Raw genomic sequence first — 19,926 nt, forward strand, 5'->3', positions numbered from 1 at the left:
TCTATCACTTGCATCCAAAGACATTCAACTATTACATCGAGATCCAAGACTTTTTTCAGCACTGTCGCTGTTTTGCATATTTAGCTCTGAGTTCTGACATGCTGAGTTTACTACTATATGAGATACTACCTTCAAAATGTCAATTTCATCCAAACCCACACATTAGTGCAATTACAAGACGGTATATTAGCATTATTATTAATTTATTTATAACCCAGCTTGTTCCAAAAGGATTTCATTATGTTAAATTATCCTACAGAGGTATGACAAGAAAAAATACATTTAAAATAAGAAAGAAAAATGAGACAAAGGAAGAATAAGAGGTAGAAAAGTGAGACGAAGCCACAAGAGAACCTAATCCATAAAATGGTTACTGCCAAGGCTAGACAATAGGTAGGGGAAAGATGCAGTATCGTGAAAAGGTCTGCAGGCTACAGTTGTTGCCATGGTATTTGGCAACAATATTTTCTATTTTTCATAGTTCCTTCTCAACCCAAATTTCTGTTAAAAGCTTGCAATCTCTCAACATTAAAATGGGAATATGAGAGAATTAAGCAGTTGCCAAATGGGAACTAACTGAATCACAGAAAAGAATACATTTGCTTAAAGTCTTTATGTTATTACTTTAAAAAAGGTAAAAACCCTGAGATATCTGCTTTAATCTTCATCTCTCTTTCTTTCTCTTTCTTTTGTTCTTTTTTGGTTAATATTAGTCAAAATCTTGAAGCTGTAGTGCCTTATATCAAGTTACGATTGTTAAAATTTTGCTTTACACAATAGATGGACCTTGAAAAATTTATTCCGTTATCTGTTTTTACAAATTCAAACACTCTAAATGGAAGACAGAAACTATTTAAAAGAAGATTTACAGTCAATCTTTTTGCAAAGCAGGCATTACATTTTTATTTATTATTTTAGTCATATGGGGTTTCATATATTATAGAAATGTCAGTTCCCTTCTTGCAGTTTTTATCAAGAAAGCGAAGCCCAGATTTTAAATGCAAATACTGCATAAAGATATTGCTCATACATAGTAACATAGTAAACACAATCATACTGATCTTCATTATTGTAATGACGATTTTCCCATTTTAATATTTATTGCATTTTTTTCTCTCAAACCTTTTCCAAAAAGATCTGAGGCAACTATCGAATACATCACAAGTGCCACCTAGTGCTTCCTTCGAAAATAACGCTTTTTTGTTTTTTTTTTTTGGTCTTCAGAAATAAGAACAAAACAAGATGTAGAACACCCATGCTCGTAGGCTGGATCTTGCTTAAGTAGTTCTGCTTCCTAAAAATGAGTGCATTTGTTTTCAGCCAAAACATATTTTGAAAGAAGAATTTCGAAGTGAATTTCCTTGACTGCGCTCAGACCTCCCAATAATGCTTGTTTTAATTCTACATAGGCAGACAAGGCATTAAGTAAAGGATGCTAAAGAAAGGAAACATAAAATAAGGAATTTCAGTAAACAAGAAGTAGCAGTAATTATTTCAAAAAGTATTTTCTTCCATCTCCCAGTAGGAGCTGGCATCTCACTAAGTTTAATTTCCATCGTCATCATCATTATTATTTTTTGAGACTGAGTCTTGCTGTCGCCCAGGCTGGAGTGCAATGGCACAATCTCAGCTCACTGCAACCTCCACCTCCCGGGTTCAAGCAATTCTCCCACCTCAGCCTCCTGAGTAGCTGGGATTACAGGCGCCTGCCACCATGCCCGGCTAATTTTTGTATTTTTATAGGGACAAGGTTTCACCATGTTAGCCAGGCTGGTCTTGACCTCAGGTGATCCACCTGCCTCAGCCTCCCAAAGTGCTGGGATTACAGGCATGAGCCACAGCACACAGCCCCATCATCATTATTTTATGCCCCAAATTACTCCTCTTCCCCATTTTCCCCATCTATAAAGCACTGCATCATCATCACCACCACCACCACCATCAACCACACACATCAGCTCAGTGCCTATGGTGGTAGGCCTCAGAGCTGGTTGTCAACAAAACACACTCAAGCTTTAGACTCTGCCCTCAAGGAGCTTAAAATTAACCTGGGAGGAGGAAGAGGAAAGGAAGGAGGAGGAGGACAACGAGGCTGAGAAGTATGTGTGCAATGATCAAACAGCAACACTAGATAAAAGCTTTCACCATTTTCCCAGTTCACAGACCAGAAAACTTTGGAACCATCCCCTCTCCTCTATCCAGTCCTGGTACTTGGATCCTATAGTGTCCTCCTTTGGAATGCCTTCCTGTTTTTTCCTTCCCTATTGTGGGTTTACTCCTCTACCTCATGCCTGGAAAATGGCAACAGACGTACCACTTGGCCTCCTTCCTCTCCTACTGCCAGGCTACCTTGCCTAAAATGCTGCCTTTAACTTTTCATTCTCTTCCTTAAGAACAAGTTGTGGTTCTCTGGTGCTTCTCAGCCCATGGGTACGCATCTCAGAGCCTAGTTTTGAAGACCTTTACTAATCTACACAGACTATTCAATTCGATGAGCCATTACACTACAACACTAAATTTTCACTCCTAGAGTGCAGGTCTCTCTTTACATTGGAAGCAAGCGGGCACATTATGCTTTCATTTCCTTCAAAAAAATTACATTTTTTTTTTTTTTTTTTTGGTGTGTTTTTTCTTTTCTCTTGAGATGGAGTCTCCCTCTGTTGCCCAGGCAGCAGTGCAGTGGCACAATCTCAGCTCTCTACAACCTCCACCTCATGGGTTGAAGCAATTCCCCCACCTCAGGCTCCCGAGTAGCTGGGACCACAGGTGCCCACCGTCACGCCCAGCTAATTTTTGTATTTTTTTAGTAGAGATGGGGGTTTCGCCATGTTGGCCAGGCTGGTTTCAAACTCCTGACCTCAAGTGATCTGCCCACCTTGGCCTCCCAAAGTGCTGGGACTACAGACAGAAGCCACCATGTCTGGCCGATGGTTTTTTGTTTATTTTTTGTTTTGTGGTATTTCTAGTTGCCTTTTTTTTTTTTTTGGTCTCTTGTGTCATTTGCCTTCATATTATTTTCAACCTTTTTTCAGTTACTTCATTTTATTACTTACAACCATTCTCCCCATCCATGTACACTTTCTTTCCACTGGTGACTTTCCTCCTGGGGCATCACCTTCTCCTCCAATCTCTACTGGTTACTCTTTCATCTTGCCTCATAGCAAGTCACATTGCAACTTCTCTTTCCTGCTTTTTGGGTTTGTTTCACTGTTTCTTGAATCACTGGTCTTCCCCTTTCTTCATTTTCTCCTTATTTTGCCGCAGAATATTTTTAAGCAACTTCCCAAAAATGGGCAAATGGGAGGTAATTGGAGGAATAAAGACATGTGTGAAAAATGTCTTTATTCCACCTTCACACTTAATTGTGCTTGCCTGGCCACACTATTCCAGTTTATAATCATGTTACCAATAACAGTAGCTATTTCCTTATTGTGTTTTAGTACCTTTGTGTTTTAGTTCAATTGTGCTGCTATAACAAAATATCATAAACTGGGTAATTTATAAAGAACAGAAATGTACTTTCTCACAGTTCTGAAGACTGGAAGTCCGCAGCACGGCAGGTTCAGTTGTCTGGTGAGGGCTGTCCTCTGCTTCCAAGATGACCCTTATTGCTGCACCCTCCAGAGGGAAGGAACGCTGTGTCCTCTCATAGCAGAAGGCAGAAGGGCAAGAGAACTGAAAGCTGCCTGAAGCCTCTTTTATAAGGGCCTTCATCCCATTTGTGAGGGAGGAGCCCTCATGGCCTAACCACCTCTTAAAAGCCCCACCTCTTAATAGTATCACATTGACCAACAAGGTTTAATCTAACATCTGAATTTTGGAGGGGACACATTCAAACCACGGCATAGCGTTGCTGATGAGAAGTCCAGCGTCAGTCTGACTCTTGTTCTTTGTAACATGGAAGATAAATTGTTCCTATTGCAGTACTGTCAAGTCAAATCCTAACAACCCATTTCCCATTTCTAAAATTGAGACCCACAGGTCGCACTCTGCTTTTAGTGTTAACTAATGACATATCAGAGTCTGGCTCTGAAAATACAGAACTTCATAATTTTTAAAAAATGTCTAATAAAGAGGTGAAAAAGATGTTTCTTCTCCATAGCAACGAGAGAGAGGGAGAGAAAGAGATCGTTTCATAGCTTAAAACTTTGTAAAAGAATCTGATGAGGTAAGATGTTAAATGTGAACTCTCACATCAGTCTTATTTCCAGGGTGATATAAAGTCTTGCACAAATATTCCCAACTTCTACTAGCTTTTTCTGTTTTCTTTAAGTAAATTTATCATTGAAATTATTATTTGAACAAAGAAGTCTTGTAGGTGCTAGAAATTTTAGAAATTGTTGCCATATAGCATAAGCATGACCTTCAACAACATTAGTAATTCTGGCTCATAGTCTTACTTGTTGGTTTGTTGCCCTGGTGCTAATGTAGTTGACACCTACGTCCCCAGTTATATAAACATTAACAGGGTTTCTCAGTCAAATCAAAAAGAGGATTGGCTTTCTCTCCTTTTCCTATTTGCATAATGGACAAATAAACTAGAGTCTTCAACATAAAAAAAAGTTTAAAGTCTTGTCCTCGTTACATCTCCACAGAGATACCAGTTGCTTCAGCACTGTGACTTCTCAAACTAAGTGTTGGTTTTACAAGGTGTTTTATTTAGGATACCTGAGCACTATTCACAACATGGTACCTTTTCAGTATTATTTGCAAGATGTATCATTTAGATGTCCTTAGGAAACTTTGGAAGGGGGAAGGAATATTTGATATCAATGTAAAAAGGCGAAATGGGGCCGGGCATGGTGGCTCACACCTGTAATCCCAGCACTTTGGGAGGCTGGAGGCAGGTGGGTCATGAGGTCAGGAGTTCGAGATCGGCCTTACCAACATGGTGAAATGCCATCTCTACTAAAAATACAAAAATTAACAGGGTGTGGTGGTGGGCACCTGTAATCCCAGCTACTCAGGAGGCTGAGGCAGGAGAATCACTTGAACCCAGGAGGCAGAAGTTATAGTGAGCCGAGATCATGCCACTGCACTCCAGCCCGGGTGACAGAGCAAGACTCCGTTTCAAAAAAAAAAAAAAAAAAAAAAAAAAAAAAGGCAAAGTGGAAGTTCCTTCAATTTAAAAAAATTTACCCCTCTCTTCCTCATCCACACACATACACCAAGGTCCAAGAGGATGATGTCCCAGAAAATGCTTTGAAATATGGTAAAAAATCTTCTTAGCAAAACCAAAACCATTTTCTATATTACTGTGGTATTAAATCTTTACTAGATGTATTGTTGTATAGAGTCACTAGCTCCACAACACAGACTAGCAGAAAAAAATAATGCTGTGGAAACAAACTTTTTTCAGGTCTATATGAACCTTATATCATCATTGAAAGTGATCTAATAGACATTAGATAGACAGAATGGAATAGAGTCCAGGCATAGACCCGCACACAGAGCATCACTTAATTTATCACAAAGGTGTCAATGAAATTCGATGTGGAAAGGAAGGGCTTTTCAATAAGTGGTGTTGGTTCAAAGGATATTTGCATTTGAAAATTGGATAAATTTTATCAAATTATTCATTAGAAAGCTTATACTAATTTATAGTCTCACCAACTTGATTGAAAAGTGCTCTGTGGTCTATTCATGTAAATGTTCAAAGATGTTTGCAAAGAATGGATATTTTGTTTATTAAGCACAAAGTCCTCTTTCTATGTGTGTGTATAATGCATTGTATTCATTATTCAAGCAACAAAGGTTTATTGAATGCCTTGTACATGCTAGGTACTGTTCTAGGCCCCAGGGATTTGGCCGAAGGCAAAGTAACCTACTTTCTTGGAGCTTACATTCTTGTAGGGGAAGACAGATAATAAGAGACAAAAATAATATAGTTTCACATGGTTGTGTAAGTTGTGTGAGGGAAAAACCCATCAGTTTAAGAGGATAAAGGGAGTCTGGGGTGAGGGCTCTATTTCAGATCAGGGAAGGCTTCTCCGCATGTTGAGGAGGAGGGAGCCACGTGGTCTGAGGGGAAGGCATGTGTCCCAGGCAGAAGCTCAAGGAGTATGTGGGAAAGGGTCAGAAAGAAGCCAGTGTGGCTGGAGAGTGTAGGGGATGCTCAGAGAGGTAGGTAGGCAAGGGCCATATCACACTGGACTTACTGACCACAGCCTGGTGTTTAGGCTTTATTTCAGTGTAATGGGAAGGCATCTGAGGCTCCTCAGTCCTGGTGTGGCATGATCTGGATTTATGCTTTTAAGAGAGAATTTTGTGCTGTGGGGAAATGAATTGGAAGGGGAAAAAAGAAGCAGAAAGACTGAGTTGTGGCCAGAGTGACAGTAGCATAGACTAGGTGGTAGCTGGGGAAGTGGTAAAATGTGACCAAACTTAGGATGTATCTGGGTGATATAACAAGACGTGCTGATTGGATGTCAGAAGTGGGGTGGGGCCAAGGGAAAGAGAGGAATCAAAGATGACTCCTAGGTTTTGAGCCTAGAACCTGGGTCAGTGGTAGTGCCACCAGCTAAGATAGAGATAACTGGGGAGGAGGAGAGTTGGGGCTGGGGTGCAATGGGAAGAAAAACTTTGGTATGTTTTGACGGAAACAACCCAGTGTGTCCATCAATAGATGAATGGATAAACAAAATGTGGTATATCCATACAGTGGAATATTATTCATCTATGAAAAGGAATGACATACTGATACATGCTACCACATGAATGAACCTTGAAAGCATCATGCTAAGTGGAAAAAACCACACACAAAACACCCCATGTTGTATGATTCCATTTATATGAAATATCCAAAATAGGCAAATCTGTAGAGATAAAAAAAAAGCCAGGGGTTGAGGTCAGTGAAAGAGTAACTGGGAATGACTGATTAATAAATACAGAGTTCCCATTTGGGGTGATGAAAAAGTCCTGGAGCTAGACAGTGGAGCTGGCTGAACAGCCCTGTGAATGTACAAATGCCATGGAATTGTACACTTTAAAATGGTTACAATGGTCAATGTTCTGTTCCATGTATTTTACCATAATAAAAAAGAATCTGAGACAACCAAAAATTTTAGGATGTATGTAGTGAAGCTGAGAGTTTAGTTTAAGATATATTAAATTTGAGAGGCTTATCAGATATTCATGTGGATTTAGATAAAGGAATCTGAAGCTTGGGTGAGTTCAAGACTGGAGAAATAAATCTGGGAGTCATCAACATGGGGATGGCACTTAAAGACTGAGGACTGGCTGGGCACGGTGGCTCACGACTGTAATCCCAGCACTTTGGGAGGCCGAGGAAGGCAGGCAGATCACGAGGTCAGGAGTTCGAGACCAGCCTGGCCAATATGGTGAAACCCTGTCTCTAATAAAAATACAAAAATTAGATGGGCGTAGTGGTGTGTGCCTACAGCCCCAGCTACTCAGGAGGCTGAGACAAGAGAATAAGTTGAACTCAGGAGGCAGAGGTTGCAGTGAACCAAGATTGTGCCACTGCACTCTAGCCTGGGTGACAGAGTGAGACTCCGTATCAAAAAAAAGAAAAAAAGACTGAGGAATAGTGAGATCCCCTAGGAAGGCAGTGTAGCGAGAGGAGAAGAGAAAGGGAAGACTGCATCCTGGGCTATCTCAACACCAGGAGGTCACAAACAGGAGGCATCAGCAAAGCAGACTGGCCACGCTGGACCCATAAAGTAGCATAAAAGTTAGGAGAGCATGGAATCTCCAGAGCGCGGTGCCAAATGTGTCCACTGCTTCCTGGAGGTGGAGTAAGGTGAACATAGTTGGATTTTGTGTGATTAAGGTTCCTGCCATCTTTACAAAGTTGTTCAAGGTGGTTAAATGTACTGCTCAAATATGCTTGATGACTTTGTCTATCAATTTCTCAAACAGATGTATCACAGTTTTCCCCCATCATTATAGATTTTAATTTCTTCTTGTATTTTTAACATCTTTGTTTTCTGAATTTTGAAGTTCTATATTGAGTGAATAGAAGTTCTTGACTCTCATGTCTTGTTAGTGAATTGTGACTTTTATCATTTGGAAATAGTCTTCCTTTTTGTTAATATTTTAGGTATCTGTTTTGTAAACAGCATACACAGTAGTCCCCACTTAGCAGAGGAGAATAGTTTCAAGGTCCCCCAGTAGATGCTGAAGCCTCGGGTAGTACCAAACCCAATTGCCACCAATCAGAACACATTTATTGCCTTGTCTTCCACTCATAAACTTAATGCCATTTCACTTAACAGAGGGGAATAGTTCCAAGCCCTCCAGTGGATGCTGAAACCAAACTGGGTTTGATGCATAGCACCAAACCCAGTTGCCACTGATCAGAACACATTTCTCTCCTTGTCTTCCACCCACAAACTTAATACCATTTCCATCTTAACTAAACACTTAGCATACACTGTGGCTGAGACTTTTGCAGTTTGAGGTGCGCCAGCTAAAAATCAGCATGAATTTCTTTTTTGTTCTTAATTTCAGGAATAGAAAATTCATTCTTAACGTAGATCTTAACCTCAGCATACGATTTTTTTTCTTTCCTTAAGTCGAGAACTTTCACCTTTTCACTTAAAGGAAGCACTTTACAGCTTCTCTTTGGCATATCCAAATTACCAGCATGACTACTCTTTTAAAGTAAGGGTTACTTGGACACAAGCCTTGTGATACCATGACAGTCAATCCGATAACTGAGGTCAAGTGACTAAAGGAGGGATAGTGTCTTCAGCATGGCTATGGTGGGACAGAAGGGAGGTTCATGCCCCAGGCAGGGCTGAGCAGAGCACTGTGGGATTTCATCATGCTACTCAGAACAGCTCACAACTGAAAATTTAAGACTTGTTTATTTCCAAATTTTCCATTTAATATTTTTGGACCACGGTTGACTATGGGTAACTCAAAATGCAGAACTGCTGCAGATAAAAGGGCCTACTGTAAATGCAGTCTTTGTAACCCAAATCAGGACTAACTTTTTACATAAAGGAGCACAGAACATGCAGCCAATTTTCAGTTGGGCCTGAAAATTAAATTGACATAGAACAGATTAACAAGGTAAAAGCATACAAATTTATATGAATTTTACATGACATGAGGACCTTCATGGAAACAAAGGACCAAAGAAGTGCTACACTTACATACTACAGAAGCAATTGTAGAAAAGTAACCAAGTTGGCCGGCATGGAGGCTCACGGCCTGTAATCCCAGTGAGTCCACAATTCGTGGGTTCTTGGTCTTGCTGACTTCAAGAATGAAGCTGTGGACCCTCGCGGTGAGTGTTACAGCTCATAAATGCAGCGTGGACCCAAAAACTCAGCATCACCAAGACTTAGTTCAAAGAGCAAATGAACCCTTCCATGAGATGACCCAAGTGGGTTGCCAGCGCTTCCTCGGGCAGCCTACTTTTATTCCCTTATCTGACCCCACCCACATCCTGCTGATTGGTCCATTTTACAGAGAGCTGATTGGTCTATTTTACAGAGAGCTGACTGGTCCGTTTTGACAGAGTGCTGATTGGTCCATTTACAATCATTGAGCTAGACAGTGCTAGAGGGAAAAGTTCTCCAAGTCCCCACTAGGCTAGCTAGATACAGAGTACTAATTGGTGTATTTACAAACCTTGAGCTAGACCCAGAGTACTGATTGGTGTATTTACAAACCCTAGGCTAGACACAGAGTGCTGATTTGTGTATCTACAATCCCTCAGCCAGACATAAAAGCTCTCCAAGTCCCCACCAGACTCAGGAGCCCAGCCGGCTTCACCCAGTGGATCCCTCACCGGGCTGCGGGCGGAGCTGCCTGCCAGTCCGGCGCTGTGCACCGGCACTCCTCAGCCCCTGGGCGGTCGATAGGACCAAGCGTCACCGAGCAGGGGGTGGCGCCCGTCGGGGAGGTTTGGGCCGCGCGGGAGCTTCCGGCAGAGGCGGGGCTTGGGCATGGCGGGCTGCAGGTCCTAAGCCCTGCCTCGCGAGGAGGCAACTGAGGCCCGGGGAGAACTCGAGCATAGTGCCGGCCCTCAGCACTGCTTGGGGCACCCGATGCACACACCGCAACTGCTGGCGCGGGTGCTAAGCCCCTCACTGCCCTGGGCCAGCGGCGCCGGCCGGCCCCTCCGAGTGCGGGGCCCACTGAGCCCGCGCCAGCGCCCGCCGGAACTCGGGCTGGCCTGGACGCACGCGGCCCGGGTTCCTGCCCGCGTCTCTCCCTCCACACCTCCCCGCAAGCAGAGGGAGCCGGCTTCCGCCTCGGCCAGTCCAGAGACGGGCTCCCACAGTGCAGTGGCGGGCTGAAGGGCTCCTCAGGTGCCGCCAGAGTGGATGCCGAGGCCGAGGAGGTGCGGAGAGTGAGGGCTGCTAGCACATTGTCACCTCTCACTAGCACTTTGGGAGGCCCAGGCGGGTGGATCACCTGAGGTCAGGAGTTTGACACCAGCCTGCCTAACATGGTGAAACCCTGCCTCTACTAAAAATACAAAAAATTAGCTGGGCGTCATGGCGCACACCTGTAATCCCAGCTACTCAGGACGCTGAGGCAGGAGAATGGCGTGAACCCGGGAGGTGGAGCTTGCAGTGAGCCGAGATTGCGACGTTGCACTCCAGCCTGGGCGACAGTGTGAGACTCCGTCTCAAAAAAAAAAAAAAAAAGTAACCAAGTTATGTGGGGAGGCTACAAGAAGATAAAAACTATTTTGACAAAGCCTGTTTGTACAGGATTCTCTTGGCTATGACTTCCTGTTGAAGAATGTTTTTCTCCTGGTACAAGGAGGACATCTTTCATATGGGAGTTTTTACCTCCTGTTTCCAGGAAGAAAAAGGGAAGATGAGAATGTGCATTTTTCATCTGCTATTTTTCAAGTGCCTTTAACTTAAAAATAATCCTTAGGCCAAAGTGGCATTTTCTTTTTGCATGGCGTATTCTGCTACACTTCAATATTTTCCTATTAAACAAGAAATTTACACTCTCTGACTTCCTCCTTCCTCCACTGCTGTCTCTACAGGGTAAGCACTTTTACCAGATTAGTTTTATTCTTAGTTCAGTATAAGTTTTACAGTTTGTTTTTATTTGGGGGGGCAGGGTGGGGCAGGGGGCGCTTACCCTTTTACTTGTATTCCACACTATATTTTTCTTTGGAGTACTTTTTGTCATTATTGTTTTGTTATAGCACATTTTGTAATTATTTTGGAGACAGTGTGTTTGTGGCAAAACTTCTGAGTCCCTGTATGTTCAAACATGTTTTCACATTTGATTGTTAAGTTTACCTCCGTATAGGGGAACTTCCAAGTCAAAAACTGTTTTCCTCAGAATTGTGAAGATAATGTTCTGGTGTCTTCAGCAGCCAGGATTGTTGGTGAGAAAGTCTGATGCCAATCTGCTCGTTGTTTATTTATGTGGAATTTTTCAGAAGGATTTTCTTTATCTGTGGATTTCTTAAATGTTACTAGTACTTGTCAGTGGGCCCCCTTCATCTAAAAGTGTGCTTTCTTCAGCTCTGGAAAGTTTTATTTAACTTTTTCCTTGATGATTTCACCCTCCATTGATTCTTTACTTTCATTCTGCAACTCCTGTTAGATGGATTTTCAATCACCTGGATTAATTCCGCACACCGCTCAAGTTCTTTCTTGTATCTCCCATTTACTTTGTCCTTTTAATTTATTTTTCTTTTTCTTTTTTTTTTTTTTTTTTGTGATGGAGTTTCATTCTTCTTGCCCAGGCTGGAGTGCAATGGTGTGATCTCGGGTCACTGCAACCTCCACTTCCCAGGTTCAAGCGATTCTCCTGCCTCAGTCTCCCTAGTAGCTGGGATTACAGGTGCCTGCCACTACGCCCAGCTAATTTTTTTTTTATTTTTACAAAATATAAAAATACACCTTGGCCTCTCAAAATGTTGGGATTACAGGCGTGAGCCACCGTGCCTGGCCTAATTTCAATTTTGAAAGTTTCTTACCTTTATTTTTCAGATCACTAATTTTATTTTCCATTGTATAGGTTTCACTGATCTTTCATTCATTCAACAAATATTTAGCGAGTTCCTAGCATGCTCCTCCACACCTGGATAATTTTTAAAAAATTTTTTGTAGATATAGGGTGTCACTATATTGCCAAGTCTGGTCTGGAACTCCTGGGCTCAAGTGATCCTCCCACCTCAGCCTCTCAAAGTGCTGGGATTACAGACATAAGCCACATGCCCAGCCTCTCAGTCAACATTCTTGATTATAAATAACAGATACTGGCTCTGGGTGATTTATGCAAGAGATAATTTATTGGCAGGCTTTAGGTAGCTCACAAAATTAACCAGAAGACTGAGAATCAGGATTGGAAACCAGCAGGAACCAAGGAGGCCACAGGCTGGTCAATCATTGTTGCCTTGGCTGATAGCACCTCAGACTCAGGTCCTGAGGGGAGCAGCCTGTGCTCCAGCTGCCAAACCATGGTGCAAGTCATCTGCCAGGCAGCCAGTGACCACACATGGGGGCAGAATAATGGCCCTGAATCCCTGGAACCTGTGCACATGTTCCCTTATGTGGCAAAAGGGACTTTACAAATATGATTAAATTAAGGCATTTAAGATGAAGAGATGATCCTAAATTATCCAGGTGGGCCCACCCCTATGATTCCTTAAAAATAGAGACTCTTCCCCAGCTATGGCCAGAGGAAGACATGACTGTGAAAGAAGGGTCAGAGAGGTGCAACACTGCTGGCTTTGAAGGTGGAGGAAGAAGGCCAGGAGCTAAGAAACGTGGGTGGACACTAGTAGCCAGAAAAGCCTCCCCTAGAGTCTCCAGGACGGGATGTGCCCTGCATCCTGTGGACACCTTGGTTGTAGTCCTGAGGGACCTATGGCAGACTTCTGACCTACAGAACAATAAAATAGCAAATCTGTGTTGTTTTAAGCCACCAAGTTTGTGGTAATTTGTTATGGCAGTGATAGAAAATCAATACGCCACACAAGGGCAGGACTTCCCTGCCATGATGCTGAAGTAAGGCAGGTTTCACAGTGGTGGCGGACCCTGTGCATTTTTTTCTTGTAGGGCTGCTTGGCCACCTCCTAACACTTCCTCCTGCGCATGTGCCTCCCATGCCCCAGTCGGCACCCCACCAACACTCCCCAGGCCAGACACTACTGATGTTTTCTTTCGGCCAGTTTAGGGGTGGGGGAAGGCCATGGGCCCCATGTTCTGGCTACAGCTCTTTAATAAATTATACTGTTGGTTGGTCCAGAACCTTCTTCTGGATTCTTGATTATTGTAAATGTCCTTCTGAGTTTGGAATCTCTCTGGATTTGTTATCTTTCCATTATTTTAATTTTTTTATTTGGTTCATTTTTTGCAGCCAATTTTGTTCTTTTTTTTCCCCCCTAAATCCCTGGGAGCACAGAACATGCAGCCAATTTTGGATGCGTGAGGTTTTTTTTCCCACTCTTGTCAATGTTGATTTTATTTCACTTCTATCTACCTGATATTTCAAAAATGTTCTGATAACGGGCACCCTTTCCTATTTTCCAGTGCTGGGTGAATCTCATCTTTAAAAACAGCACGCTCCCCCTTGTTGTTATAAAAAAAAAATAAGACTGGGTAGTAGGAGATAGGATCCTATGAGCTCAGCTTACCATCTTAAGCCAGTCACTGCTCATTATTTAGACTGGTTTTGTACCTGGCACTCAGACAGAATGCAGAGGACTGGAACATTCTCAGAAGAGTGGGCCATGTGGTCCTGGTGCAATAGCAGGCGGTGGGAGACATGCAGAAGGATGGTGGGTTAGCACCACACCAGTCCAGGAGGAGGCAGAGGTTGGGAGGGTCTGGGTTGGCATCAAAGAAGCCCTTTAACAGAAAGAGAAAAGACAGACCTCATTTCAAATCCTGATTTTGACCCTTGCCAACTGTGTAAACTTTGGCAAGTTTAGTCTCTTTGAGCTTCCGTTTCTTCACTTGCAAAATCAGGATAACACCATCTGTCAGAGCGTTGCTGCAAGGATTAAGGAGATAATATTGATAAAGTTCTTACGATAGGCTTGGCGTGTAATACTATTGGATATTTCCTGAGTAGATTTACATGGATTAATCTGGTATAATCCTGATCATTAAGCCTATTACACAGATCAGGAAACTGAGGAATAGAGAATTTAAGTAAGCTGCTTAAGGTTATAACCATTAAGTGGCAGAACAGGGATTTGAACCTAGGCAGCCGGGCTCTGTCATCTCTTCATATAAACACCATGCCACAGAGCTCCCCATGGGCAAGGACTATTGGCCTGAATGCTGTTCTCTAGCTCTTTAAATTTCCTGTGCAGTTTTGGAGGTAGGGAGTCAGATTCATTTTATGAATTGGGATGGGATTGAGTCAGCAGGTTGGGATAAGTGGCCTCAGTAATAGGCAAGCTGCAGCTAGCAAGTCATTATAGGTTATTGTGTCTGTGTTTGTTTATTGGCTTGTTTCCTTTTATGATGTATTTATTTTTGTGGAGGTAACATTCACATAATAGTAACGGCACGAATATTAAGTGTGCAGCTGAAAGAATTCTTACATATGTATACACCTGTGTAATCACCATGTAGATCAAGAAAGAGAGTTTCCAGTCTCATAGAAGATGCTGCCAAAGGTAACTAGTGTATGAACCTATATTACTACAGGCGAGTGTAGTCTGTTTTTGAATTTCATGTAAATGGAACATACAGTTTGTGCTCTTTCATGTTTGGTTTCTTTTACTCATTCTGTTTGTTATTTTGATAAAACAAGATGCATTACAGGCCAGGAGCTGGTGAGCAGATGGCCACCAGGAGCAGATAGCTAAGATCTCCCAGCATGGTCCCCCAGGGCCTTGTACACAGAGGTAAACCTTGGTGCAGCCAGCAGTGGGGGATGGAAATGAGGAGAAAAACCAGACTGGGTAGGGCTACCATCTGCTCTGACACACCACTGGGAGGGCTCTCACCATGCCCTGGGCCCCAGGGGAAAGCGTTCTTGGAATCTTACAGGTGTGCAGTGAATGTCAGTTCCTTTTCTCTTGCTGCGTGGTTCCCTGTGAGTCAGGTTTGAAGACGGGACAACTGCTGAGGTTTGACTGAGGGTGGCACATTCCTCACCCTTTTGCAGCTTCGGTGGAGCAGAAAACTCTGAATTGCCCCACATGCTTGGGTGCAAGAGATGTGTACCCCTTTTTCCTGCCTCTGGGATCCCGTCTTCTTTGAGGAGCAGCATGTCTGCCTCTCCTGTGAAACAGTGACTTCCGTCGCCTTCCTTTCTGGATAATTCCATTTCTTTCTTGAAGAGCCAAGAACTTTCTTCCTTTCTTTCTTTCTTTTCTTGAGATGGAGTCTCACTCTGTCACCCAGGCTGGAGTGCAGTAGCTTGGATCTTGGCTCACTGCAACCTCCACCTCCCGGGCTTAAGCAATTCTCCTGCTTCAGGCTCCTGAGGAGCTGGTACTACAGGCGAATGCCACCACGCCTGGCTAATTTTTGTATTTTTGGTAGAGACAGGGTTTCACCACATTGGTCAGGCTGGTCGTGAACTCCTGACCTCATGATCCGCCCACCTCAGCCTCCCAAAGTGCTGGGATTACAGGCATGAGCCATTGCGCCCGGCCGAGCCAAGAACTTTTAAAAGTCCTGGTTGAACTTTTTCCAGGACAACTTAAAACACACAGAAGCTCTGAGAGCTCGTTCACTTGAGCATCCGAGAGTCTCAAACCTCAGAGCAAAAGGCTAGGTTTCTTTCCAGAGAGGAAGAGAAGGGGGAAAGCACCCTTTTCTTCTATCAAACAGGTCTCCAATAGAAATAAGAACAGGGCACAAATTACCACATCGATAATCTACCCTGCCCCACTGGATTCCAAATCCCTCTGGGACTAAGTTAGAGAGCCTAGAAAAATTACCCTACAGTCTTCTCAGCCCCAGTTTCTTCAATTACAAACGGTGCTGATACTAACTTTACAAAGACTTCGTGACTAGGAAATGAAATTAGCTATTTGTGAAGCTCAATACTTAGGGTCCTAATAAGTATATTTTCTTTGTAAGAGGAATTGCCTGCTTTCGTGGAATTACAATATCTGAATTGGGTGGCTCAGGTTACAGGGGTCTGAGAACCAAGACATAAAGAACATTGTGCCGGGAGGTGAGGTGGGGGAAGGGGAGAGCAGGTGGGGAAGGAGTGGGGTGGGGCTCCCAAAGGCTTGTCTCCCCTTCTGTTTATGGTTCTGAGCAGGTGTCTTAGGTACTGGGAGGCCCCTTTGTATCTTCAACAGTGGCTCCAAACCTGACTGATCACTAAAATTGCAGGGAGAATTTTAAAACATTCCTACCCCAGCTCCTTACAGCCCTTTGTTTCTCTCACTCTGGCTAAGAATCTGATTCAGTAGGGCTGGGTAAGAGGAATGAAAATGCTTGTTTTTTAAAAGTCCCCACGTGATTCTGATGACCAGTGAGGTTTGGTCTATTATTCTAAAATATATAAAATATACAGTATTCTAAAGCATACTCCTGCCTGAAAGTCCGATAGTGAAAAATGTGTCCATATTATCTCAGTGAGGTGCATGAAGAGTAGTGCAGGGAAGTCATGAGCCGCCTTGACTTCCCAGAAAGGAAGATACTTCTGTGCAACTATCAAAACCACATGGACCTTGTGACATACTTCGTAAAGCCTGAGTCTTGATTTCTTTTCTGTGAGAAAATTTTCATCAAGGTGGAGAAGATCGAAACCTACCAAGTGCCTTGCTCAAGTAATCAGCCAGTCTCATTCCTAAACACTTTAATGAGGCAGACCTTACCTTTTTTTTTTTTTTTTTTTTTTTTTTTTGAGATGGAGTCTCACTCTGTCGCCCAGGCTGGAGTGCAATCGTGCAATCTCAGCTCTCTGCAACCTCCGCCTCCCGGGTTCCAGTCATTCTCCTGCCTTAGCCTCCCGAGTAGCTGGGACTACAGGCACGTGCCACCACGCCTGGCTAATTTTTGTATTTTTTAGTAGAGACGGGATTTTGCAATGTTGGCAAGGCTGGTCTCGAACTCCTGACCTCAGGTGATCCGCCCACCTTGGCCTCCCAAAGTGCTGGGATTACAGGCGTGAGCCACTGTTCCCAGCCCAAGGTAGACCTTTAATTGGGAATTTCTTTTTATGTGAAAGTAAATCATAATGACCAGAAACACTTGAAACCTTTTTTTCTTCTCTATATTCTCTCTTTAGTTCCAGTTATTGAAAGCATGTGAACACCTACCTCTCTAAGATGCAACCTCTGAGCATTCTGGGTTTTTTATTTGTTCGTTTGTTTGTTTTTTTGAGACGGAGTCGCTCTGTTGCCCAGGCTGGAGTGCAGTGGCACGATCTCAACTCGCTGCAACCTGTGCCTCTCAGGTTCAAGCAATTCTCCTGCCTTAGTCCCCTAAGTAGCTGGGACTAGAGGAAGGAGCCACCAAGCCTGGCTAATTTTTTGTATTTTTAGTAGAGACAGGTTTTCACCATATTGGCCAGGCTGGTCTTGAACTCTTGAGCTCAAGTGATTCGCCTGCCTCAGCCTCTCAAAGTGCTGGGGTTACAGGTGTGAGCCACCTTGCCCAGCCTCTCTGAGCATTCTGATGAGAGAAAATATGAGGATAATAGGCCTGAGGACTGTGAACTGGCTGCTGAGAGGGTCTGTTAGTAGCCGTTTAATCAGATTTATTTCCTAACTACTAGATTAGATCAGCACACTGAGAAAATGAGAATTAGAGTTTTGGTGGAAGAGAGTTTGGGAAATCAAACAAGAGAATTGGGAAGCGTTTAACATTTAGAGAGAGCACAGAAATGAGAAAGGCTGAGGGAGGCCAGAGGACAGGAGAACAACGTGAGCCTAGGTGGGGAGGAAGAGGGAGGGGCCAGAGAGTAAGAAGATCACGGAGGTAGAAAACTTCCAAAAATAATAATTATTTCCCTCAGCCCCTTATGGTTCTTGCCAGCCTATTCCCATCCCACATTTCCCTCAGCTCTTGTCTCTCTCTCATCCTGGTAGAAGTGAGAATCAAGCTAGTTTCTTGAGCTAGTTTCAAAATGACCAAAGTGGAAGTCTAGGAAATGCTTGGATGTAGTCAGTAAAATGCCCAAATGTCTCTACAGCTTTGAGCCTTTGTTGAGATGCCTTAGTGGGGCCGTGCTCAGGGATCTTTCGCAGGCATTCTGGAGCTTGGAGGACATCTTCATTCCATTTTTAAAAACGTTTCAATAATGTCTGTCTATGCTGTTTGGGGTGTGTGTGCATTTTGCATTTTTTAATAGGGCTGGGATACTGAAGTCATGTTGAAACAAAACGGCTCACTACTGTTAAGACGTTTGGTTTTTGAGTTTGCTGTCATTTATAGGAGGCAAACAAAATCTAAAAATTAAGTTTCCTGATTCTAAGTGTACCGACTTACACCTTTTCAAAATGAACAGAGGCTGTACTAAAAGTGAATAAATGATTGCAGGGCTTCAGACACCAACTTTAACAGCACCATGTAGTAAAATATTACTAGATTTTTTATTTTTGTCTAGAAAGTTATGCTTAGGCCGGGTGCAGTGGCCCACGCCTGTAATCCCAGCACTTTGTGAGGCAGAGGCCGGCGGATCACCTGAGGTCAGGAGTTTGAGATCAGCCTGGGCAACATGGCGAAACCCCGTCTTTACTAAAAATACAAAATTAGCTGGGCGTGGTGGCACATGCCTGGAATCCCAGCTACTCAGGAGGCTGAGGCAGGAGAATCGCTTGAACCGGGGAGGCAGAGGATGCGGTGAGCCGATATCATGCCATTGCACTCCAGACTGGGCAACAAGAGTAAATCTCTGTCTCACCAAAAAGAAAAAAAAAAAAAAAACAGAAAAAAGTTATGCTTAGGACCTCATTGGATAGAACTGACATTCTATACAACACTAATTTCAGTGGGGTTAAGTTTATTTGGGGGTAATTAGTATAGGATAGTCAGGAAGACTTTTCTGCATTTTCTTATAATAACGATGGTGATATCAGCAGTTCCCACTTCCAGCCCGCTGCTGTAAGTACTCCCTTGAGACGTCCTTGACTGGAGGAAGCAGATGGCCTATTTCCAGGAGCCTGAGGTGCACATCACTGTCAGTTTCTGCCCTGGGCCATGAAATTCCAAACTGAAGTCCATTGGCCCAAATTGGTGACTGAGTCACACCAGATTGTTTACCTGACTTTCCCTCTTATTTTTATTCTTTTCTCATCTCTTGTGTAAAAAAATGAAATATACTTTGGGAGGCCAAGGCAGGAGGATTGTTTGAGTCCAGGAGTTCCAGAGCAGCCTTGGTAACAGTGAGACGCTGTCTCTACAATAACTTTAAAAATTAGCCAAGTATTGTGGCATGTTCCTGTAGTCCCAGCTACTCGGGAGGCTGAGACAGGAGGATGACGTGAGCCTAGGCATCCGCTGCTGCAGTGATCCATGATTGCGTCATTGCACTCCGACCTGGGTGACAGAGTGAGACCCTCTCTCTAAAACAAAACAAAAACCCAAATATATAAAAATTGTTATTTCAAAATAAATAAAAACAGAATTGTGTAAGGAACCCCCAGATACACATTACCCAGCTTCCCAGCTGTTACAGCCAGACATTCCTACCCTCACTCCCTTATTTCTACTAGACTTTTTGGAGACATTTGAGGTAAATCTCAAATGTCATATTTCTGCTATAAATATGTCAGCATGTGCCTCTAAAAAATGTGAACTCTTTTAGAAGACATAACCAGTTGTGGTTTTATGCCTTTATCATTTCTAAAAATATTGACAGTAAGTCCTTAATATCATCAGATATCCAGTCAGGTTTAAATTTCCTCAATCATTTTATACGTGTCTTTTTACAATTGCTGTGTTTGAATCAGGATCCAAATGCGGTCCAAACATTAAACATTTTAACCTATAAATGCTCTTTCTCTTAAGTACATTTTAATCTAAGATGCTCCCTCTCCTTTTTTTTTTT

General features: G+C 43.0%; 1 protein-coding gene across 1 annotated transcript in view; it reads right to left on the reverse strand.

The window, feature by feature from the left end:
• CIRSR (corepressor of RBPJ and splicing regulator) overlaps positions 1-19,926 on the reverse strand; it is a 501,165-nt gene that overhangs the window by 164,573 nt on the left and 316,666 nt on the right. The gene's annotated exons all lie outside the window — the stretch shown is intronic.

The sequence above is a fragment of the Chlorocebus sabaeus genome, chromosome 10 (genome assembly GCF_047675955.1).
Source record: "Chlorocebus sabaeus isolate Y175 chromosome 10, mChlSab1.0.hap1, whole genome shotgun sequence".
Lineage (NCBI taxonomy): Eukaryota > Metazoa > Chordata > Mammalia > Primates > Cercopithecidae > Chlorocebus > Chlorocebus sabaeus.